The sequence below is a fragment of the Equus caballus genome, chromosome 15 (genome assembly GCF_041296265.1).
Source record: "Equus caballus isolate H_3958 breed thoroughbred chromosome 15, TB-T2T, whole genome shotgun sequence".
NCBI lineage: Eukaryota > Metazoa > Chordata > Mammalia > Perissodactyla > Equidae > Equus > Equus caballus.
The window spans coordinates 36,773,192-36,799,877 of record NC_091698.1 but is presented as its reverse complement, the minus strand read 5'-3'; positions in this window follow the sequence as shown (position 1 = coordinate 36,799,877).

The window sequence follows — 26,686 nt, the reverse complement described above, 5'->3', positions numbered from 1 at the left end:
AGCTTCAGAATTAATATTAAGATGTACAAACTATCCAAAGCAATCCAAGGATTCAATACAATCCTTATCAAAATTCCAACAGCATTTTTCACAGAACTAGAACAAATAATTCTAAAATTTGTACAGAACCAGAAAAGATCCTGAATAACCAAAGCAATCTTGAGAAAGAAGCACAAAGCTGGAGGTATCATGTTCTCTCATTTCAAACTATACCACAAAGCTATAGTAATCAAAACAGTATGATATTGGCATAAAAAGCAAACACACAGATCAATGAAACAGAGTAGATAGCCCAGAAATAAACCATACATATATAGACAATTCACTTACAACAAAGGAGTCAAGAACATACAATGGAGAAAGGACAATCTCTTCAATAAATGGTGTTGGGAAAATTGGACCGCCACATGTAGAGAATGAAACTAGACTACCATCTTATACAATACACAAAAATTAACTCAACATAGATTAAAGACGTGAATGTAAGACCTGAAACCATAAAATTCCTAGGAGAAAACATAGGAGGCCAGCTTCTTGACATTGGTCTTAGTACTGTTTTTTGGATCTAATTCCAAAGGCAAGGGCACCAGAGGCAAAAATAAACAAGTGAGACTATCTCAAACTAAAAAGCTTCTGCATAGTGAAGGAAACAATCAAAAAAACAAAAGGCCACCTATTGAATGAGAGAAGATATTTGCAAATCATATATCCAATAAGGGGTTAATATCCAAAATACATAAAGAACTCACACACTCAACAACAAAAACAACCTGATTAAAAAAGGAGCAGAAGATCTGAACATACATTTTTTCAAAGAAGACAGACAGATGGCCAGCCAGCATATGAAAAGATGTTCAACATCACTAATTATCAGGCAAATGCAAATCAAAACCACGATGAGATATAACCTCATACCTATTAAAATGACTTTTATCAAAGCGACAAGAAATAGTGAGTGTTGGCAAGGATGTGGAGAACAGGGAGCCCTCATACACTTTGGTGGGAGTGTAAATTGGTGCAGCCACTCTAGAAAACAATACGGAGATTTCTCAAAAAATTAAGAATATAACTACCATATGATCCAGCTATTCCACTTCTGGGTATTTATCTGAAAAATACAAAAACACTAATTCAAAAATATATATGGACTCCTGTGTTCATTGGCGTGTTATTTGCAGTAGCCAAGATACGGAAACAATCTAAGTGTCCATTGAAGGGTGAGTGGATAAAGAAGATGTGGAATACTACTCAGCCATAAAAAAGAAAGAAATCTTGCCATTTGCCACAGCATGGATGACCTGGAGGGTATTATGCCAAGTAAAATAAGTCGGAAGGAGAAAGACAAATACCATGTGGTTTCACTTATTTGTGGAATCTAAAAAACAAAACAAGTAAACAAATCAAACAAAACAAAAACAAACTCATAGACACAGAGAGTCAGAGGGGAAGAAGATTGGGGTGGAAGGTGAAATAGGTGAAGGGGATCAATTGCATGGTGATGGATGGTAACTAGACTTACGGTGGTGACCGCTTTGTAGGTATTCAAATATTGAATTATAATGTCATACACCTGAAATTTATATAATGTTATACACCAATTTTACCTCAAAAAATACAAAAATAAAAACAAATAAATGCATACATACATTAAATCTGTCCTCCAAATATGCCATTTTTTCCAAGTGTTAATTCAAATATTATTTGTATTAACAGTATTTATTAGAAGATTGGATAAAGCATAACAATAGGTAATCTTTATTAAACACTTAACATGTGTTTTAAAAAAACTTCCAGCTTCTTTCAATCACCCAATTGCAAAACCATTTACACATTTTGAAGTATTTATTACAACAGCACCCCACTTCCCAATACTAGAATCTGTATTAGTTTCTGCTGCTCTTTCAAAGTACCATAATCTGGATAGTTTAAAACAGAAATTTACTCTCTCACAGTTCTGGAGGCTACAAGTCTGAAATCAAAGGGTCCATAGGGCCGTGCTCACTGCAAAGCTGTAGGGAAGAATCTGGTTCATGTCTTTCTCTGAACTTCTGGTGCCACTGGCAATCCTTGATCTTCCTTGGCTTGTAGCTTCATAACTCCAATCTCTGCCTCCACGGTCAGCTGGTATTCTCCCATGTCTCTGTGTCTTCACATGGCCATCTTCCTATAAGGACACCAGTCATATTGGACTAGAAACCCCTTCTATTCCAGTATGAACTCATCTTAACTCAAGTAATTACACCTGCAATGACCCTATTTCCAAATAAGATCGCAATCTGAGGCTCTGCTGTTAGGGCTTGGACATGTCTTCCTGGAACGACACAATTCAATCCATGACAGAAAGCATTTGGCCAAAACATTATTCAGCCTTAATTTGTAAACACTTTTCTCTCAGTAATATTCTTTACTGTTGAACTATATTGCTTACTTATTTCATAACTACATACAAGCTGAACAATCTGAACTCTTACAAATACACCACGTCACACACTAAAAACTGAAGCAGATATTATGCATTAGGTAAAATATCTTAAACAAAAGAATATCACCTTAACGCCAAGACATCGAGGGGTAGTAATAATGGATTATTTTTTCTAAAGACATTTATCCTTAAACTATACTTCCATATACTATATGATGTGACAAAGAAAACAAACCCCATAGTTCTTTCCTAAGAAAGAGAAGTAGCCTACTTCTTTTATAAGTAGGCTTGTTTTAACAGTGAAATAAAAGGAAAATTCATTCATAAAACCCTAATTTTGTTAAGATACGAAACTATTCACTATTTTAAAATGAGGATTCATTATTGTGAAATAAGTGATGAAAATATATAAGCTGAAGAATAAAAGTATTAGCATTAGTTGCCAATGGGGATGGTAAAAAAGAACCCGATCAGTAGATATGTTTGCTTTATACATTTTACCATATTTTGATTTTTGTCTATATGTGCATGAATTACTTTTGCATTATATAAATAAAAACCAAAATAAAATTGGAAAATTATGTAAATGCAGTGACAGCCCAAAAGAAACTAAGACATATAGAAAATCAAACTAATAACTTTTATTTAGTTGTACATACTATTTAATGGCAATGGTTCAAGTGTATTAAGATGATGAGAAGACCCAAGTGTAAGAATCAGATTTGCAGTAAAAAACAATGAGAAGAAAGGAGGAAACACTTCTAGACATATTTAATTGCCTTTGTACTCATTTCATGGGAACTCTCCAGATACCCACTGATATACATTATTTCACAAAGAGAAGACGTTATGTGTCTATATAAACTTATATCTCAACTGAAAAGAATGTATTCAGATTATAACTGAGCCAACCCACTCTGGCCTTCCTCATTGAAATTCCATGGACTGAGTTAGAAAACATTGAGATTTATAGCATAGGTTTTAGACTTAAGCTGTCTCACTGTCTTCTCTCTTGTATTATTGTGTTATCATTGTGTTATATGTGTCATAAAATATAGGTGGCTGAATATTGAAATGAAGATGAAATTTTCTAAGGTACATCTTTTAAAAAATAATGGAATGGCACAATAATCTGGAGTTGACAGTTCATTCATTTACTTGTTCACAAAAATGTTTATTCATCACTTTAAAAGGTAATTTTTAAAGTTTATGGAGTGAATGACAGTCAGTGTGTTAGGAATTGGGAGTCAAAAGTGAAATATGTTCTTCTTGCACTTAAGAAGATGTCAATGTCCAATTAGACATAAGGCAATATGATAAAAGTGAGAGATGCTCAGGAAGAGCCTTGGTCTTCACTGGCCTTTAATCACAAACGCAAAGAAAGTAAATATAAAGTTACTGGTATCACTCAGTTTGGGGGAGATAAAGCTAAAAGTTCAAAGAATAGGTACCCTCCCATGAGGCAGAATTAGTCATTCCTTTTTAACATCCCATAGTAATTTTTGCAAAGCTCTTATATAGCCATCCTTTGGGGCTTAAAGTATTTTTAACATCCTTGTCTATCCATTTTTTAAAATTTTCTTTGCGAACACGTAGAGGAAGTGGGATCTTGTCTTGTACAATAGTGTAGGCCATGCTCCATACAGCCATGCTGCTCACAGTGATCAGTTTGGCTTTTTTGCCTGTTAAGATTTTTAAATTTTACAAGTTTACAACTAGGTGCCACTTATTTTTTTTATGTAACAACTAAATGAAACCCATGATTGTAATATTCATTGTTTGGATCAAAATTGGTTAATGTCTATGAATCAATAAACTCCCGATATCAATAACATTAATAGAAGATATAATTTCAACTTGGTTACACAAGCTATCGCTTAATTGGAACATATATCCCACAGAATTTAAACTTCAGAAAACATTGACACCTCTTTGTGATGTAAGGCCTAAAATTAAAGCTCAATATTGTGTGCTGCCTTGACATCTGGTAAAATCAAGAGAGGTTCCAGTGTCCTGGCCAAAAGTCCCTGTCTGCATTCTGCTCTCATGGACAAGGTCTCCAGCCAGACAACCTCTTTATCCAAAGGAGCAGGTGAGTCCCTGATTCTTCCTGCGGAGCAGGTTTCAGTTCCCCGCCAGCCTGTGGAATTATTCAAACCAGCCGATCACATCCTTCCATGGGAACCAAGGGCACCTCCCACGGCCCCTGGTTGTTCACTCTATTCCCAAGTGCAACCCCGATGTGGCCCTGTGTGGCATGCAGTGTCCTCCTCCCTGAGGCTGTGAGTGTGACGAATAAACTGTTGTCAATGTCGTTTGTCCAGTTTCAGGTGCCGTGTGTTGGACTGTCCTTCCCTCACAGCCAGGGTGAAAAGAAAGCGATTAAAATACTCATAGTTGGTCAGATATCACAGTCAGTCTGTGACCTAGCCAGGAAGAAAATAGGCCCATCTCTGGTATAGGCAAGGAAAGGGTTCATTGTCTGCAAATAATTTAAAAACAATAATAAACTTAACTAAAAGCCGGTTTGGTTTTTCATTATCATCATGTATTGGCGGTGTGAGTGATAGAATTCTCTTCTCTGATGGGATGGACCATCCTTTTCTCCACCTGCACCCACCATTTTGGGCAAGAATAGCTAATGCACTGTATGCTTATCATCTGATCACAACAGATCTGTAGTAAAGGGAAAGTAATCCTGGTAGAAGGTGACAGTAGTGGAGAATTTGTTTCCACCCAAAAACCTGAAAATCTTCAGGGATATAGACAACATACTGCTGTTTTTAGAAATACCACTTATTGTTACGTTAAGAATTAAAGGTGTTTAAGTAGAAATTATGCCATAGGTGAAACAGGTTGTTAAAAGCACAATGCAAGCTCCGTGGCAAATATGATCAATGAAGTCCTCCAAAAGTTTGGAAAGAGGAATGTATACAAGGTTCATACAACCACAGATAAACCACTCAACAAAGTGGGAAGTAAATATACCTAAGATGAAAGCTACACAAATGCCTTTAAAAGCTAGAAAGACAGGGGCCACCCAGTGGTGCAGCGGTTAAGTTCACATGTTCTGCTTTGGTGGCCTGATGTTTGCTGGTTCGGATCCTGAGTGCGGACCTACGCACCGCTTCTCAAGTCACGCTGTGGCAGGCATCCCACATATAAAGCTGAGGAAGATGGACATGGATGTCAGCTCAGGGCCAGTTCTTCCTCAGCAAAAAGAGGAGGATTGGTGGCTGATGTTAGTTCAGCGCTAATCTTCCTCAAAAAAAAAAAAAAAAACAAAAGGAAAGACAAATGTGTTTTCTGACATATTCAAATTTGAGCATTACTTTAAAAGCATGGACTTTGGAGTCCAAAATACTGAGCACGGATCCCATCCATCTTCGTCTCATGTCACTTGATCATTAGGAAAATGAGAAAACTAATATTGAACAGAATTACTTCTAAAAACAGAGATGCTTGATTTAAAACAACTGGTACAGTGCCTGGCGCTTGGCAGGCCCTTAGTAAAATAGAGGTGTTATTAGCATATAGTTTAAGAGGCAGGTTACCTCAGAATATATCTGCTGGAGAGCATCTACTGGCAAACAATCAAGATTGTGAATGAATAAAGCAGCAAAAAATATCATGCAAAATAGTGTGGGAGTGGGGAAAGGGGGATGACAACCTGTTTGTTCGGTCACTGTGGAGACTCGGGAAAGTGGTAGTAAGATAGCAGTCTTTAAATCCCTCCAGGACAGTGACTTACAAGAGAGACTTGACTACCCCAACCCTGAATGCCTATTGCTGTATAAAGTGTAAGGGGAAGCCAGACATAGGTTAGAAGTCTATGACCGTGCTCTAATGGATAGATAACGAGGGCCTGGCCTGCTCTAGGGACAGTAGTCATAGCATAAAGGGGCAAATCTGAAACTCACTTTGTTTATAATTTTTCCTGACCTGGTGACAGTTCAGAATAAGGTTTGAGGAGCAGAGTAAGTCCATGTTGTCCTGTTACAAATTAATGTAGACAAGAATACCAAATGTTTAAAAATTCTCCTTTAAGGAATTGAAAGATGTGAGCTAATGGCAGGGGAGAGAAATTATTAGTATAACACGAGAGGAAATTTCATAAACAGAACATAAAGCTATTAAGTTGTGGCTAAGTTCAAGTTCTATGGGAAAAAAATCCAAAGTGTGGTAGCCTGAGCCAATGAAGGGGGATCACAGTTTCCCCCATTATCCAAAGTTCGCGTTATGCCACTTTGCTTTTATGAAAGACCAACACTAGTACCTGTTTTCCATAACCGAAAGAAATCTTGAAGAGGATTTTCACTTTTGTGAAAATAGCCTTCAGCGTTTGTTTCGCAGCAAGCTGTTATAGAGGCTCAGCACTCAAGCATACTGTCGCATTTCAAGCTGCCACATCAGCCACATCAGACGACAAACCTTGACCTTAGACATCAAGGCAGGCAGACACAGAAGAAGGTGTGGACGTTCGTGACCTGCCTGCCCTGATGGATTCAGACACGATGAGATGTTCATAGGTGCCTCTCTTCCTCTGTCTCCTGCACCCCAGTGTCCTGTACCTCCCACCACCCCAACCTCCAACCACTCAGCCTAACACCCCATCACCACCACCTCTCAGCCTTCGGTGTGCTCGCTGTCTTTCAGATTGTGGTGAGTGAAACCACACTGTACATACATTGTTTCTACTCTATACAGGCTGTGTATTTATCACATCATTCCTGCTTTTGCTATATGTTAGTGTTATTTTAGGTTTTACATGTTATTTGGTAGCTTATTTTTGGGGCCTGGGAATGCTCAAAAAAATTTCCCATATAAATTAATGGGAATTCGCTTTACCCCATTTTGGCTTATGAAAGATTTTGTACAAACAGTGTACTTTCAGATAGCGGGGAAACCTGTACATCCGATCAATCTCTGCAAGACTTGTTTAACTGCCAGCTTGCACATTTAAATGTTACTGCCATTTTTCACATGGGCCAAATTATCTTAAATTAGTTGGCAATTAGTGTAATAAGAATGATATTTTCAATTACTTTTCCATATTTAAAATAAACAGAAATAAGAAGCTGGAAATTTATGTCCAGCAGCTTTTGCAACAAGGAGTGAGTTTGCTGGGAGGATGTGAGGGAATCAAGGCAGGAATGAAATAGATATTTTGGCTAAGAGAAGGTATGGAGCAGATGTCTCTGTGTGTCTTCAAGATGGGAGAAGAATAAAGTAATATGAGGAAAAGTATGTCTTTCCGTAAGATATTTCAGTGACATATGGTGGAGATAAATAGAGAATAAAATACTAAATGAATGAACCAGTTCATAAATGACTGCCCATTCTGAATTGATTGACTAATGTAAGTATCTCACGAGAATCATTAGATCAATAGATTTTATAACTCTATTTAATGAACTAACTCCAAGATATAAAAAGGAAGGGGAATAGGATGTTTGGTTAAGCACAGTGAATATTGAAACGATTTATTCACTTTCACAGGTTTTTCTTGAGCTTCGCTTCATTGCCAGGCCTGTTTTACTGCAATTTGGATATAGATGGAAATTATGTACCGTGCCCTCCGAAGCCCACTTACAGCGTGCAGGAAACCTTTAGTTTCTGAAGACTCACTCAGCACCTGTTGGTGGCGTGTGGCAGGGGGAAGGCATATAGCTCAAGGGAAGATCTTAACTCCACCACACACTAGGAATTGGGGGAGGCATCATGGAGGCTAGGGAGAGGGCTGGCATTTAAGCAAGACAGTAAGGAAAACAACTGAAGAAGGTTGGTTGATTTATATAGGAAAGTTTTCTAGGCAGTATTTTCACTGAAAAACATTGTTTTCCTTAAAGATGCATATAGAAAGAGATAATATTTTAATATATAACAGAACATTTGAAGGGAGTGTTATAGTGGAAATAGACTTCATACAAAACACAATTGATAAAATTACATATTATATAGATCGTGTGTGTGTGTGGTGTATCTATATCACATAGGGTATATGCAATTGATATAAATATACACATTAATATATATAACATAAATGTAGATTCATACATATATTGTATAAGGATATTTAAATAGCATTATACATATATATTACATCTACAGAGATGCTCAACTCTAGCGACTGTAAGTACATTATTTCTAGTCAGAACTTGCTTGTGACAAATTAAGTGTAGGATAAGCCATGATAAAAGTATGGATAAGTGAAAAAAAAAAGTACGGATAAATGAGATATTTTATGAGAACAAAAATATCCAGCAAGTATAAATTGATATTAATCAGCAAATTTAGTTACGTTAGTAGACAATGTGTATCCTTTGAAATTACATCTTTACTAATCAATGTCACCGGCAGGTCCAGCTTCATGAAATGAGACCAGTGTCACAGAGGAAGGGCCCATGTTTTGGGTTTGATGCTTTGTGGCTGCTGGTTTGAAATTTTACATAATTTTACCTTTTAATTTAAGTGAAGACAAGTGGGACAATAGACTCTTGGCTGCCCCAACACCAGCTGCATCCCCCTACTCTGAGGAGGGCTTTGGCCCAGGGCAGGGAAGGCTGGGTGCAGGTCTTGAGCACCCACATGTCCACAGGATGGGTCTCGGGTGCCTGTGAGTGTCTCACTTGGCCCATGATTATCCCCGAGGGAGTGCAGGATTAAATAGTGAATATGAAACATCAGAAAAGGTCAAGGAAGAAGTACTTTTTTCTCCCATTTAGAAAAAGGGTCCTGGCATTTTTATTTTGCACTCAATCCCACAAATTCTGTTCCTGGCCCTGGCCACTAGTGATTATTAACCTTTCAGAATGCCCCCTTCTCTTGGTAATAAAAAGCGAGTTTTGTTTTCTTCTCCCTGGATGCCAACCTCCAGTGAATTGCTCATCCATGTGAGGGGCTGGATATCAGCCATACTACCATCATCTGAAGCAACTGTTCTCTCATACTGCCCCAATCTCTTTCAGGTATTTACTTTGTTGTTTTAGTTTGTTTTTAATGGAAATTGAGGAGCTGGTGGCTCTTATCCTACTTAACTGTTTTATCCTCAACTGAGGTAAAAGGAGTTAAGAAAAAAAGAGGGGGAAAGGGGAAACAATCCTATCACTTTGCCAAAACGATAGACAAGGACTGACAAGCCACTCCAAAATTGTAATCTTCAGAGCTAGGGAGATATTCTTTGTGAAAAGCCATGGAGAGTTGGAGAAATGGGCAAAAACAAACGTGAAGAAGCTAAGATTGTACCGTGTTAATTTCTAAACCGAGTGACTTGAATCTAACATGTAAAATCATTTAAAAGCCTCATCTCATGTCTATGTGATTTTCTGATTTACTTTGAAACATTTTCTGCTTAGGAATTCTTTTGGCATATTAGCTAGTATTTTAAGGGGAAATGAGTTTAATTCCTTTTTAAAAAAAAATTTTAAGTACTTTAATTCTTGCTTTGCAGCTTAAAATAGAATTCCAGCACCAGAAGAGTCACCACGGATTGTTGGTATGTCTAAGATCAGATTACTAAGAGTCAGGAAAGCATGAAATACTATTTAGGGGTTAGCGTAGGCATAAAGTTAGAATGATCTTAATATCAGGATGAGGTTGGCTCTATGTGATGCAAAATATTTGACTGATTGTTGGAATGGATTAATCGATTATTTTCATTGCCTTGTTTTTCTGCTATGGTGGGAGGTAATTTAGACTCCTGAGGAAGGCCTCCCTTGTCAATAACAGCTAATATGACTTTGTCAACAAAACCCAACACAGACCCATCAGCAGGGGCATAACTGTTAGCTTCCTCATTTTGAAAAAAACCCTTTCGGAAAGAGCCTAAAACTGGAGTGAGGAAGCCGAGAGTTTAGTTTTTTTTCTGCCTGCAATTGCTATTTGACTCTAAGATGCCAGCTTCTTCTGAGATTATAAGTGTGAAAGTTGTTTGAAAAACATGAAAAGTGCACCACATAAATCCAGAAAGCATGACCTCAAGTAATGATAGTATACTGCTCAATCCATTTCTTCTGAACATTTCAATAAGTAGAAATATAGGCAGATAGTTTTCAATGTCATTGAATATTTTAATTTTTCAAGCAGATTAAATGCTATATGATTCAGTTTAATTGTCTTAATTTACCTTTGTTGCAATTATGAATCAGTGCTTAGAATCTCACAAATGTACTATAAAGAATAGAAAACATTGATTTATTGGATAAACTACTGAGTTTAGAGCATTACTGAGTTTTAGAACATGAATAAGAAATTAACAAAGACCTTAGTTTTAATAGTAAAATTGCACTTGCTATTTGTATGGATGTTAACTAGGTTATGAAAATTCTTTTAGTTTTCATTTCCTTATCTGAATCTGGGGACAAGGAGAACTGAGGATTTATCCCTCCAGTGTAATATGAGAAAGAAAAACAATTACTTTTCTCACCACTTCCCCTTGATCTTTCTAACTCTCAATTATTGTACTTATATCATTTTTTCAGATTTTTCCCTTTGCAAATATTAATAACATATTTGAAATCTTGATAAACCAATATAAAATAGATTTATGGATCCCTAGAAAAGTAAGAAGATTAACCAACTCATCTTTCCTCTCAAATGTCCCATCCACCCAAATTTGTTAATTACATCTTGAATTTGACACTGGCAAAATCTATGATGTTTAACTTCTATGTTTACATTTCCCACAGTTTTTCAGAATCTTAGCTCAATTTCTAAGTGGATTCAATGCTTACCACTAGTCTTTTTAACTTCACTTCTCTATCCGTTTCTCAGCCATCACCGTCAGAATTCCAACATCAGTTTGTTTTATTTTTCACCCAAAGGCATCATGGATATTAAATTAAGAATTCTCACCTTTCCCGTGTTGAAACTCTCAATCTTTTACCTTTGTGCATGAATAACAAATTGAAAGCCGTAATATTTTTAGCCAACACATTCTTTCCCTTGGCATTGTGAAAAATATTGCAAAAATCTTTGAATCTATTGAATGTTGATACAGAGAAGGCTAAAACCAGACTTATAATTCTCCATTATACAGTTGAATCCAGAAGAGATTTAAAAACAAGTACCAGAGGACCAATAGTTAGGGCATTAAATGAAAAAGTTGTCAAAATGTGACATCAAAAAGTGTGCCAGGCTCGGATCAGAATAATTTTATACCTGTGTTCTTTAATTAGTCTAGGAAAAAAATACTACTTTTCCTTTAGCAAAGTATTACAAAAGAATATAAACTTTTAAATATTCCATTAGGAATAAATAATTATATTGAAAACAACCTACAAAGCTGAAAAAAGAAAAAGAACATCCTTGAAAAAATTCTTGAATAAAATATTAGTAAATAAAATTCTGTAGCAATTTCAAGGAATAATAAGGCACAAATACAGTTAATGGCAAAGATTTTGATTTTACGGAATGTATTTTTCACAGTCATTAATAAATTATTACACCATCATGTTATAAGTGTGTATGATATCTTTATTAATTAAATTAATAATAGAAAAAAGACTACACATTAAAACTGTGTGCCACAGTTACTATAGGACTTAGAAAGAAATCTGCAGCTTTAGTTTAGGAAGAAATGCTGAAAGCTAATAAAAAACACCAATGCTGTCATATTTTGAAGGCTACGTTACTACTACTAATAATATGTCCACAATGAAAAAATAAAAGAGGACATTATAGAAATGTATTTTAAAAATTGAAACCCATTAAAAGAATTATGCTGAGGGATATTTCACAGGTATAATGCTAAATAAAAAGAACAAGCCACAGACGAAAGATTGTAGTCGGAATACTGCTAGTGTACAAATAAAAAGAAATCTAAGCAAAATATATAAATGTACATATTTGTGCATTTATTGCTGCTATAAGGAGTGAAGGGAAACACAAGCAATTGCCGAAAGTGATTTGTTCATGAAAGTGAAATGATAATGTTCTGTATTTTTATGACTTATTTTAATCTTTAACATATACACTAAGAAGTATTTAAATACTTTAAAAAACGCATGGATCAATATTAAAAACAATTGTGAGATCAGTAAATATCCTACCACTGAGATGGAAAAATGCTATTCTACACATTCTTATGCTCCACTCAATGAAAGTTTTGGTGAGAGTAAGATGTTCAGTTGAAAATATTCTTTTTTTTTTTTTTTTTTGGTTGTGGAAGATTGTCCCTGAGCTTACATCTGTGCTAATCTTCCTCTATTTTATATGTGGGATGCTGCCACAGCACAGCTTGATGAGCAGGATCTGAACCTGGAGATGCCAGGCCACTGAAGTGGAGTGTGCCAACTCAACCCCTACACCACTGGACTGGCCCCTGAAAATACTCATCTTTTACTCCTCAATTTTGTTGTGCTTTATCTCCTTGGAGTTTGGATCTTTTCTTGGAAGGAGTCATTGGAGATAGACTGCTCTTACTCTATGCTGATGTTTGTAAATGATGAATCTGGATGAGATTATAAGATATAAAAAGAGCTACTCAACCAATAAATTTAATGGGGGAAAGTGTATTTACATTTTTAATCATATATATATAGCTACATATGTGCATCTATTTGTGTATATATGTGTGTGTGTCTGCTTATGATACTTTATAGCCTATATACATAAATTGTTAACAATACTTAAATTTGATCTATTAATCTTTATATTTGGAAAAAGCTAAATGAATCAAAAATGACTTTACACAATGTGATATTTCTTCACAAGTAGATGCTCAGGCCAAGTAATTATCCAGCGTAAACTGTGTTTCAGGGGACTAGATGTAAGTCCGCTGCAGCACAATACGAAGGGGAGAATGGAAATTAGCTTTTGGTGCATCTGTATTAGAATTTTTCCTATTATGTTTCCTTCTTTTCATCTCTATGTTAGTTTCAGTGGATAGAATAAATCTCAGTAGGATATTTTCATGTATCCTTCATTAACAGCAACCTGAATTGGTTCTTAATAAAACATAGTATGCAAGAAAAAAAATAGAAATATGGTAAAGGAATACTTCAATATATCAGGACTGGTGGAATATTGTACCATCATTTCCTTTCTTTGTTCATCTGTTCTTTTGTTCCTTCTTTTCTTTCTTCTTTGATTTCTTTCTTTCTTCACCTCAATTTAATCTTCAGAAATATATAACTTGCCATCTATTTATTATTGCTATCTTTATATTTACTGATCTACAAAGCTGATATTACCACCATGCTAAAATCTTCCTGTGTTTGAACTTCTTCCAAGATGGAACTTGCCTTCCCTGCATCCTTACTATAATATTTTTCAAACTTTAGTAAATGCAGTTTTTTCTTAAAACTGAAAATGGACAGTTTGACCTAAATTTTATTTTAATCAAACCTTTTAAAGACACACAAATACAAATTTAATGTCTTTATTCTTTTACCTCTTATTGACATATATCCACATTTCAATTTTACTCAAACACTCTTATGGAACCAGTATGTTCACATTAGCAACACTAATTTTCTAATTTCAGTGTATTTAATATTACTTAGATTACATTGATTGTTTTTCTTAAATTTGACTAGCCCTAAATTTGTGCTATGTGACACTCTGCTTCTTCTACTGTTTTCTTCTGCCTGCTACCGAAAAAACACAGTTCATATTGTGTACCAGGTTATCCTTTCATCTTCTTTTGATGTGAATGCATTGTTTACATGTTAATTTTGCCTCTTTGCTTTCCTGCTATCTCCCTGAAACTTGATAATAAACCAAAAAAAGAAAAGTAATAGGACCATAGAAATCTCTAATCGAGTGGGCACCCAGAAGAATATTCAGAAAATGTTGTTTTATTTTTAATATTATTACTCTTGCTCCTAATTAATCATTATTATTGTTGCTGTTATTATTATTTATGGGAAAGATGCAGACTTCTAAGAAAACATTTGTGACTTCTATTTAAAAAAAAACAACAATAAGCTAAAATGGCAGAATTGTCAGGACTCAGTCTGTATGAACCTGCACTTCTCCACTTTCTAGTTGTATTACTTTGTACAAATCAGTTGATTTCTCTTGGTATTAGTTTAGTTCTGTCATAACAAAAGTTACATTGGATAAAGTTACACAACACTGAAGATTTTACTCAAGGCTATTGCAATGGAGGAGAGAAGATAGAACCCAGTATGAGCTCAACTCCCCAAACAAAACAAATGGCTTGTGAGTTTTTAAGTGCCAGGATGGCTAGAGGAAAGTGCTGGAGGACAGCAGCAGGAAGGTTGATCAGTGGGATTTGGTGAGCACATGGAGTTGTTCTTGAATGTGCAAACGTTTTTCTCTGTGGTGAAGCCATCTATGTTTCCTAGGTAGAACCCATAGGTGCCTACTCTACCTCAGAGACTTGAAGAGACCTTATCTTTCATGGTGCTTACATTTCAGAGGGATGGCTCCCACGTCCTTGAAAAAGACATATTTGGGTTTTAACACTGGCAAGAAGCTTTTAAAAAGATTTACAACTCAAAGGGCAGAGAAGGAATTTACTCTTACATGTTTTCTAAAGTAAATGTTCCAAGAAGAGGGAGATCAGGGGCCTATCTAAACCTTAATCAAGCTGGGGGGAGGTTAAGGTCAATTGGTTGGTACCCTCAAAATGTAAGTAATGGCAGTACATATTTCAATTCTTGGTGTTTTTTTGGTGAGGAAGACTGGCCCTGAGTGAACAATCTTCCTCTATTTTTTGTGTCTGGGATGCCACGACAGCATGGCTTGACAAGTGACCTGTAGGTCCATGCCTGGGATCCAAGCCTGCGAACTCTGCACCAGCAAAGCAGAGGGCATGAACTTAACCACTATGCCACTGGGCCAAGTGATTTTTGATGGAATGAAATGAAATTATAAATTAATTTACCATAAGGCTTGAAATTTAATAAATACCTAATAAGCAATATCATTGGAATTATTATTAATATTATAAATATTTTTATTATTCTAGTACTCTCAAAGTTTCTAGTGGAAATATCCAGCTTGCAGACAAAACTTATTTATGAGGCATACTTAATACATGAGACAGACTTATATAATCTACTTAACTAAACCTCCTATTTCAAAAACATTATTTGGTGAGGATAAAATAACTAAATTAACAACAATAGCAATAACAACAATAAGACAAAAACAAAAATCTAGATATTTATTAGTTGTTCAACACCTGATATTAAATTTTAGAAAATTAACTCATATATACAATACAAATAAAAAGAGAAAATTGATTAGAATTAGAAAAGCAATGAGAGCAATGGATGAAGCAAAACAAAACAAATATTTAAATACAAAATATAAAATGGTTGAAAAACAGGTGAAACACTGTAGACTCAAGAAATGTAACGTGATGGAAAGAACCCAAATAATTAATAATTTCAAGAATATAACTTTTATACTATAGATAATTACTAACAACTTGAAGCTACTAAGAAAAGTATAAATTATATTCCTGGAAGAATCCTAACAATTTTAGAAGTATTTTCATTTAAAGGAGTTAGAATAAAATCTTTAAAATGTTGCTAAATATAGTTTCCATATTCTAGAAAATTAACTTACAAGGGACATCTTCTATTGTGCTTCTGTATCCAAAAAATGTTATTATGTGAGAATAACTACTGAATTAAGTAGTATTGACCAAACCCTGTGGGGTCCCAGAAATAGTAAGTGATTTTGGCCGGACTGATTAAGGTAAGCATGATAGCAAATATAGGACCGAGATTGGGTCTTAAAATCAGATTTTGGCATGCTTCTAATCATACTTTTTATTTTTACTATAGAATTAAAATATAGACCAAAATTCACCTCCACCTCTTTCTGATCTAATGATTACATATTTTGAAGATGTTTGCTATCATGATATTATCATCATCATATGCTCTGTTTTTCATAATCAACTTATTGTGGAAGGTCCATTAAATGTCTTCCTGCTTTCTAAAATTGCTTCCTTGGAAGACTGAAATAACCTTTAACTAGATACATCTGTAAGAATAAATAACTATACATTTCCTTCCACTTGCAAACTCTAGAACCTTTTTCAATCAGGAGAGGAGCATAACATTCCGGAGAGCTTTCATAGTGAATTAGACTCAGACCAGAGTTCCCTGATTTTCCAGAATTTTTTTGCTTTTGTTCAGAATGGGAAAACACTCCTGACAAGCCTCCTGGTTGAAAATGAAGCATATTTTAAAAGGCAAGGGCATTTTTGCCTTTGGTTTGGGACCTAATAACTTTTGACTTTCCATAACTTGCATCTGCAAAATCCCATCAGATTGGAGTAATGCAATTTATTTGGGATGGTTTCCCATTGGTGAATGAAAATACAAATTAATTATTAACTTAAAGAACAAACAAACCACATTCTCAACTCCTTTATATTCAGGAAGCCTATAGCTTTAACCATGTCTATTTTTTCAGGTCATCTTATGCCCTTTGGAGGACGGATCCCTGTTAAATTGATTTCAGATCACATGGAGACGTGTTCTAAAGCAAGTATCCACCCAGATGAAGAGAACAGACAGATGGACAGAGAGGACACTGGCTTCTTGCTTAAGTGTAGAACATATTACTGCTTTCAAGCTCCAGGCTTGGCTAGAATAAGGCTGCCATGGGCAATCACTTTTGGAAGAGTCTCAGAGATTCCCTTTAAGACAATATGATTCTGGGAAATATATTCTAATGTCTTCCAGAATCAATTATACTCTGATGCTCAAAAGCTGAGCTCAAAACCGGGAGCTGATCAACAGAGCTCCTGGTTGACATAATATTGTGATAAAAAGGATCCACACCACTGCTCTGATTACAGAGTCAAGAAGCAAAGCCAATGCCTACTGAAGACCAATATTCAAGAGCCTGCCTCTCTTGACTCTAGGGAGGACAGACGCTGCTCGTGCTCAGGCAAAATACTGATTGAGGAACATTGCAAACTCTGCATTCGTTACTGAAATAAAAGGGTTTTGGGTCTGAGAGAGCCTCCATCTTGGTATCAGGATGCATGAAACTGACAATTGATAATTCAGGCTGTGAAATCTCCATTGACTTTATTGGTCTACAAATCTGAAATGAGAATCAGCTAGTGCTGATATAGACCATTGCAGAATCTCCCTCATCTGAGACTGCACCACCTCCCACTATTCTAGGATGCCTACCAATTTCTTTTTCACCCACCATTCCCTATCCAGATTATAGGTATCCTTCAACCCACATCTGAAATATCACATCCTCTATAAGAATACAAAGTATTTCTCTTGCTGAACCCTCAAAAAGCAGGTTGTGTAACTCTTGTGGCAATTTGGTTTTCTACTATTTGCAATGAATAATAAGGAACTCACACAATTAATCCCTTGGATTGAGGACTGTGATTTCTGGAGGCAGAAAGAGGCACGCTGAAATCTCAGTTCAGTAACTGATCCATATGCGTCCCTAGCAAATCACTTAATTTCTTCAAAGCCTCAGTTTCCTCATTTGGAAAATGAGAATCACAATAGTTCCTGGACCACACATTTTTGGAAATTAAATGATACAATGTATGTAAAAACATTTAGTAGAGACTCTGGCACAACAGAGATTTGTTGTTGTTGTCATTATTTTCACTAATAATTGCTCAAAATCACTGTTTAAATTGAATTCTATTTCTTATCAGGAAACTATTTCACTCCATAATGAAAGATTGAAAATGAGACTTTTATCCAGAATATGTAAGAATATATACTTAAAAATCAAAAATATCAAAGATGTAAAAGTTCATGTGAATCATTCTATTAAAACAATCTCCAAACGTATCGGGACCCTTTTAACTATGATTCGTATATTGTAAAACTGACTTTTTTTCACATTCTGGGCAGACCACATGCAGTTCCTTTCATCTTAGCAGTTTCACACCATTGTGTTTCATTACACACTATGATGTGCCAAATAGGAAAACACTTCACTGACTTGCTGATGAAAATTTAACATGTCATTTATATACCTATTTCCAGTTCTTAAAATGGTTTCGCAGGCTGAAATAACATGGTAAATAAATGTGATGTTGCTATATGCTTTGAAGTTTTAAAAAGAAAAGAAAAAAAGGAAAGAAACAGAATGGCTATTCAAAACCATTTTGACAGTTGCAAGCCATACATGTCTTACTTTGTACAAGACCTGACTGTGGGAAGCTGCCTAAGTGGAGTAGTTTGAAAGGCAAGGGAAAAACTTCTTGCTCAAAATTTTCAACTTATGGACTTGCTATTTCACTCTCTTTTGGTTTTTAAGCAATCCACATGAAAATTCAAATTTCAATAAGAGTAATGAACTTTTCGTTTTCAACCAGTTAACTTTATTGGTTGGCAATTGAGCAATATTTAGCAGACAAAGAGATTCAAAATAGGTAGAAGTGAGCATCAGAAAAAGCCTAGGGAAAAAATGGAAGAAAAACAGTAGAAAGAAAGAGTAAATTTTGCCCACGGTATTTTAATATCTTCTACAGTAAGAAAGCAATTAGGCATCCTATTATTCAACGTTGGCTGGTGTTACCAACATTAACCAAAATCAATCATTCAAGCAATCACTTTTATAAACTCCCATGGAGGGTGGGATTTGGAATAGGTAATAGTCTGATACGTTTTGTTGAATACTGAGAGTTGTTGAAGATACTCAGGTTTTGAATATCAGCTATAACAATTCAGCATGTGTACTTCTCCTACCTCCAAACCTAGACTGATCCTAAATGAGCACCTGTATTTCCTTCTATTTTAATGGGAATAGAATGCAATGTGGAATCCGTATAGCAAGTCTTCAGCACCGGTTTTATCATATACTCATTTGGTGATCTTGAGTAATTCAATTAAACACTAATTCTTAGTTTCCTTTGTTCTCTAGAGTATGGGAATAAAATAAGTTAATCGTTTCTGATGATTTAACAGGGTAGTAGTGAAAATATTGAATTAAACAGTATGTTTTAGAAAGATATATATATAGATGATAGGTAGATATTGATAGATAGATAAGCAAAATACTGCTGAATCTATAGTCACTTCTTCAGTAGAATTACTTGAATGGATTTCCAGTGGTCTTTGTTTTATGTTATTCTTAAAATATCTCCATTCCATCAAATATTGCAGTCTAGAGGACAGCAGGATTAAAAAGAAGATGGGATTTATTATTTCTATTTAGTATTTCCTCAGATTTGTTGAAAGACCTGATTTAAATTAATTGTTAAATAAAGTTAACTATTGGTTTTATTTATCTAGTCTGTTTCCTCTCATTGTTAGGGTAATTAAGTGCAAGTTACAATATTTTAGCATTTCTTTGTACATTGAAATGTTTAAGTTGATTCCAGATGAACAATAGAGATAGTATTTACATATGGAATTTAGCATTTGTCAACCTTTCAGTTATGAATTTCAATGCTGTTTTAGTACTGATTAATTCATTTAAATACTTCTATAAATTTCCTCTAAATGTACCAATGTATTATGAATACCTTCAGCCAAAAGCAGTTAATTTCTGATCTGATTTGGCAGATTCCACCCCTTTCCCATATGATCACTGTCGCCTTCATCCAGGTGAACACTCCCATTCCACAACTCCTTGAGGACATGTTAGTTTTACAAATACTATACCTTTATGGAGTCCACATCCCGTAGAGATTCTCATCTTCCAACTGTCCTTGATCTCTCTGTAGTACTATCCTCATCACCCAGCCCTCATTCCTCTAATGCTGCTCTCAGGAAATGAATGGCATACCCATCTCTCCCTCAGAGAGTCTGGTAGCAAGTCTCTCTTCTTTGAGTCTCAACTCTCTAGCAAATATCTATCTATCAAAAGACACTGCAACCAAAATGTTTATGATACTGAATTGGGAGATTATGTTTGTCTCTTGGTATATTTATCCTAGCATCATTACAGACTATCAAGCTGCAAATGGAATGGCTTTTCCTTAGGGAAACATATATTAATCATGTCTTCAACAACTGAAAATACTTCAAAATCATTAAATTCCAAATCTGTGAGTTACCTTGTAGTTCATCAAGTCAAATATACTTTCCAATGCTGAAATTCTATTGAATCTGCTTTAAAAACACTCTCCTTCATTTTGTTGCCATTTGTGCCTCTTGGGGCATGCACATGGTGCCGATCCTGCAGAATCATGAGGGTGCTTTCCTTGACAGTGGTCTGTTATCAGGAACGAAGGGTTACCAACTTTCTAGAACCAAATTTTTAATCACATATTTATTGTTTTATTATTTTTTTTCACATCAGGCTCCATTCTAGCTTGCAAAATCAAAATCACATTTGAACTAGGTCTGCCTGGTAGATCATTATATTATAACTATATTATAATCACCTTAGGTCTTCTTCAGGTCATTCACTGACATGCTCTTGTAACAGTTTCCACAGATGTCTTCTTGCCTGCCTTGTTTCTTTTTACCACTGCAGTTTTTCCAAGTCTATGACTAGGAGAGTCACCATTCCTGATTCAATCAATTTACTTTTTACTTACTCACTGAGTCAGTCTTCCCTCAGTCAGGGACCATGAAGGGATTTTACCCTGTTTACAAGCTAACACGTTGGCCACCACAGTTTCATGGATGCTGCCAGAAGGCACGAGTCTCCTGATTCAGAGGAAAGACTCTATTACAGCCTAGTAGGCTGCATGAGCTTCATGGTTGCATGTTTCTCCTTCAATTCATGTTCCAGAGTAGCCCAGGTGAATGCTGTGTTCATCCTGGATTTGACTCAACGTTGAAGAATCTCAAGCTTAGGAAGCCCCCTGTTTTACATAGAAGCTGTTAGCAAATTTGTCCAACTTTTGCCCAAGGGAAGACATTGCATTTATTGTACTTGATACAAAACAAATTTGCCCTCCACTCCAAATGGAAATACTATCATTATCTTCCAAGATGTTTGCTATTCTACATCCATGAAAAGGTAGTCTGGAACAAATGCTTTTAACATTTTTCCTCAGAAGATGTGCAGAAATGCAAGTGACACATGGAGAATTATCGTCCAACACCTTCATGGCCTACTTCTATTTTTTAGCCCATTAAGAAAAGGAAAGGAAAATAATATTTATTAGTCATGTACTTTTTTTTCCGTGTATTGTTTTGTGTTTTGCCTACATTATCTCATTTTAATATTCTCAAAATATCTACAAACAGCTGTTGTTATTCTTATTTTACAGTGGTGGGAGGTGGGGCTCAGGCAGAGTCAGATTCTAGATCCAAATATCGCCAATTTCATGATTCTGTGCTCTTTCCTCAGCATTAGTAAGGTGCCATAATATTCCTTATAGGTCAGCAATGGGACTTGTAATGGCTATATCAACCTGGAGCTTCAACATTGAAGACTTTTTTGTAGGCCTATAATCAGCTGATTCTCAGATGTAAAAGCTTACAATGAATACCTACTCATTTGGTATAAATTGTAGGCTTTTACTTCTTGGATAAGCACTCTGAAAGAGAAAATATGTTCCTATCAATACTGAGGTCAGGGAACTGAGAGAAGCATGCAAAATTTCTGCTTGTAAGTTCTAGATTTAAATCTTTCCTACCCTTTTATCTTAGGTAGAACTTATGGGTTTCAGACTCATCCCTTCTAGTCAACATACTTGCCAGATGACAGCAAACTGATATCATAAACTAATGCTAATTAATCAAATGAAAATATTTAAATGAATTTACCAGTCAAAATATTCCCTTTTAAATGAAGTCTTTTTTAATTCAATGCATTTCCAGAGTCTGTGATCACTAAGTCATTCGGACTCCATGTCATAAGGAGTAGAACCTGGGAAGAACCTTCTATCACTGCAGGAGTCATCCCACAGAAATGACTACTTTTTCTTCTGTACAAAGAGTTGATATTGCCCACTGCACAGACAAGAGCACCCCTTTACTATAATTATTCCAACCATAACTATATAGATAGCCTTAGAATATAGAAAAATATATTTTCTTGTCAAAAATCTTTATGAGCCACTGGCCTAGCATTCCATATTCATGTCATGTCTCTGAGTCATTCTCTGGAGATTTGTACTCAAATACTTATGCTTAGATATCCAGTCTTTTATTTACTGACATCTGCTGGGGACCGAATTTCCCGTCACAGAACAGATATAAGTTAACTAAGTCTGAACAAATATGGAAAACATAACCTTGACCTCAGTATCCAATAAACAAAGATCTTACCAGCTGAGCTGTCTGATTTAGAATTGAAGAATATTCGCATTATTGCCACGTCCGTTATGCCAACTATTATCTAAATGCTTTCACTCTAATAGAGATTACTTGGAATGACTTTACTGCTAAAAGTAAAATCAATGAGAAGAAAAAAACAGCTACCTCTTTCATTATAGAAATTGCTTAAAATATGTCAGGATCTCGTTCCCTTATTAAATTACATATTCAAAAAAAGCTTTTGAAAGCAAGAGTTGTTTTAGCTTCTTAAGAGAATGTCTTTTGAAAAGAAGCATCATTCCCACCTCTCTAAAATATCTGGAGTGGAATGAGAAAATTTCGGTACAAATGTGAATTGCCAATATTGGGGCAAAGGAAACTGACAGCTCCAAATCTGAAATAAATGGACACAACGAGACAACAGAATCCCTCCGTATGTGAGAAGGAATTTATCAAAAGCAGAGTGGAAAGAAAGGTGTTATAAATATCCAAAAATTCAGTATTTCTTTTGCTGAATATTAGAGGAAGAGAGACACTTTAATCAAAATAAATCCGAGACCACTGTTCATTTTATGTGAGCATAATAGTACTAAAAATGTATAGCTGCCAGTTCAACATTTAAAATCTTTACACAACAAAATTGTCTCACCCCATTGTGTACCATTAATAGTAAATCACCAGATTACTTTAAAGTGGAGAGGGTAGGTATAAATGCAACCCTGACCTGGACCAATAGGAAAAGGAAAAGAAACTAGGTAATTAGTGAAAAGACTCAAAACAGAACTATATTTGTCACAGATTCATGGATATTTTATTAATCATAGAGAGTATTAGAGAGAATCTCATTCAAACCATTCACTTCACAGATATAGAAATTTGATGCAATTACTGGTACAAGACAGAGACATTTTTACAACACACTGCCATGAGAAAAATTCAAGCTTCTTAAGTGAAGAACGCTATCCTAAATTACAGGTCAAGAATTTTAAAAATTGAAGTACACAATGAAATAACATTAACTGATGCAGCTTAAAAAATTTGTATGTTGGAAAATTTTGTCTCTAGGTACTATACCTGGCAGGTGTTGTTAAATTTCTGTACTTTGCAGATACAACTATTTTGTTGGCTCTTTTACATATTTCACAATGTTGTAATGTATTTGCCCTAATATATTTAATAAACAAAAGGTAGTGTATCACATTCTTCACCTATCTTTATTCATAATCCAGTTTCATCTACATAGCATTTAGTCAATAATTTCCTATAAAACTGAAATTAATGCACTGAGCTATTTGATTGCTCTGTTAATAATATTCTTATTCTCACATTATCTAACACTTGACACTGTAGACCAAATGGAAACAACCATTGAGAATTTCACAAAGGAGATACACATACATACATATCTCACTGGTGAAAACTTTATTACAATTAAATCATTATTCTGTTTTGACCAGAATATGCATTTAAATAACTATGGAAGAAAGAAAAAGATCTTTCCTCCTAAGTTTCAACGGACATAAATTGTGTTTAGATTTCTACTGCCTTTGACGTAGCAATTTCCACCTTACGGCCCTTATAAATGGCTTCAGCTTCAGAGAGCCTCCTGCGTCCATGAGGCGTTGTATACTGTATGTGCGAGGAAACAGAAAAAACACTTTTTGGAAATTGTACTTTTAACCTTTCATCAGAGGCATATTAATAGTCAAGAGTTACCCAGTATCATGATGAATTTGTAATAAAATAATCTACATTTACCATGAGCAAACATGTTTATGAATAATCATTCCAAGTTCTCACGCATTCGTTTGCAATCTGAGGTAAGGAATACAGTGTGTTTTCCTCATGGGACAGATTGAAATAATTCCTAATACAGTTGTTACCATTCATAGTAATAAACTAGGCCTACTTGTGGAACTTTTGAAAAAATACAGATGCTAGTCTCTGCTTACTCATATGGTACCTGCTGGAAAGAACTCTTAGCATTTGTTAAAAATAGAAACTGAGGGTCTGCCCCCTGGCATGGCATAGTGGTTAAAGTTTGGTGCCCTCCACTTTGATGGCCCGGGTTTGTGGGTTCGGATCCCAGGTGCAGACTTACACAACTTGTCAGCCATGCTGTGGCAGCAACCCACAAACACAAAAATAGAGGAAGATGGGCACAGATGTTAGCTCAGGGCTAATCTTCCCCAGCAAAACAAAACGAAACAAAAAGAAACGAAAATGAAATCCACTGACTAATCACTCCAAGAAAATGATTTCATTGGATGAAATTTGTCCAGTAAGTTCATGTACACAGAGCAACATCTGAAATTATGTTATTCCACAAAAGGATCTGAGAGAGATGTGGATCCCTAGAATGCTGAAAAATGGGATGCAGAGATATTACTCAGAGATTTCCAGGCAATGATTCTTCTTTCTCATGCAGGATGAAGATGCAGTCTTACTGATACTAATTCTGGTTCAAGAGCAAGAAATACTAATGTTTGTAAACATGTCCTTAATAGGAAAAACACAGATTTTTAATGTAAATTCTGTGGGAATGGTGATATAAGTTCCAAATGTAAAAGGGGAAGAATTGAGCTTCTAGATCTGGTGTAACCTAACTTTGCACAGGAAATATCACATATTCAAGTTCCCACTAAAGACTCTGGGCACCAAATAATGTTATACCCTTTTGTGCTCCGACTGTCCCTTTCTTCTGCGGTCACCATACTCTTATCTTATCAACCTCAAATCACCTGAATTGTTTTTTTCTTTTTGCTTGAGGAAGATTGTCACTGAGCTAACATCTGTGCCAATATTCCTCTATTTTGTATGTGGGATACCGCCACAGCATGCCTTGATGAGCAGTGTGGTGGTCTGTGCCTAGGATCTAAACCAGCAAACCCTGGGCTGCCAAAGTGGAGCATGAGAACTTAACCACTTTGCCACTGGGCTGGCCCCAAATGACCTGGAATTTTGAAGCCAGGATCAGCATTGACACTGAAGCAAAGTCTTCAGACACCAACCAGTTGTATTTTGGAAGAGGTGTTAGTGAAATGAAGGAGGGAAGAAAGAAGTGAATATGACTTGAGGATACATAGTATCCCATGAAGGGGCTATAGTGATCCATGAAGGATCAGCGAGGGAGGGATCTTTTGGTGATTCTTATCAGTAGACTTCATCATCATCCATTTTAGCTATACTTATAACCAGCCAGGCACTATGGCTAATGAACAACAACCAAGTCAATGGATAAGATGGCGCAAGATCCAATTCCTTAGGCTTAACTTCCATTTTAGTCAATGAAGATTCAAACATGCCGTTTGAGCCCATATTCACATTAGTGAGTGTGACATGAGTTCTGTTTAAGCAAAAAATACTAAAATTACAGAGATGATATGTAAAATTATTTGTATAGTGGAATAGGAATGTCACCTCCACAAAAGAATCTTCGGTGAATATCTTTTATTAAATTATTAACTCCTGTCCACTCTCTTACCTTATTCTGCTTTTTATTTTTGATACTGGAACATATCCATTTAACAATATTTTCATTCAAGCACCTTATCCCAGGCAATGTGCTTGATGATTAACATATTGGCTAAGCGTATACTCAGGAAAAGGCAAATGTCAAGAACAGAAAGCCTTTGTTATATTTTAACAGTTTTACTGAAATATCATTAAGCTACCATGTAATTCACCCATTTAGACTGCACAATTCAATGATTTTTAGTATAGCCACAGAGCTGGGCAATCATCACCACAATTTTAGAATATTTTCATCACCCCAAAAAGACATCATGTATTCATTAGCTATCCCTCCCCCAAGACTCCCACCACATCATCCCTAGGTAAGCACAAATCTACTTTCTGTCTCCATACATTTATCTATTCTATATATTTAACAAAAATGGAATCATATGATATATAGTCCTTCGTGATTGACTTTTTCACTTAGCTACTACTTTTTAAGGTTAATTCATGTTATGGCATGTATTAATATTTCATTCATTTTTATGGTCAAATAATATACCATTGTATACACCTATTTTTCCTATCCATCTGTTGATGGATACTTGGGTTGTTTCCACACTTTCACTACTATATATAATGCTGCTATGAACATTTATGTACAAGCTTT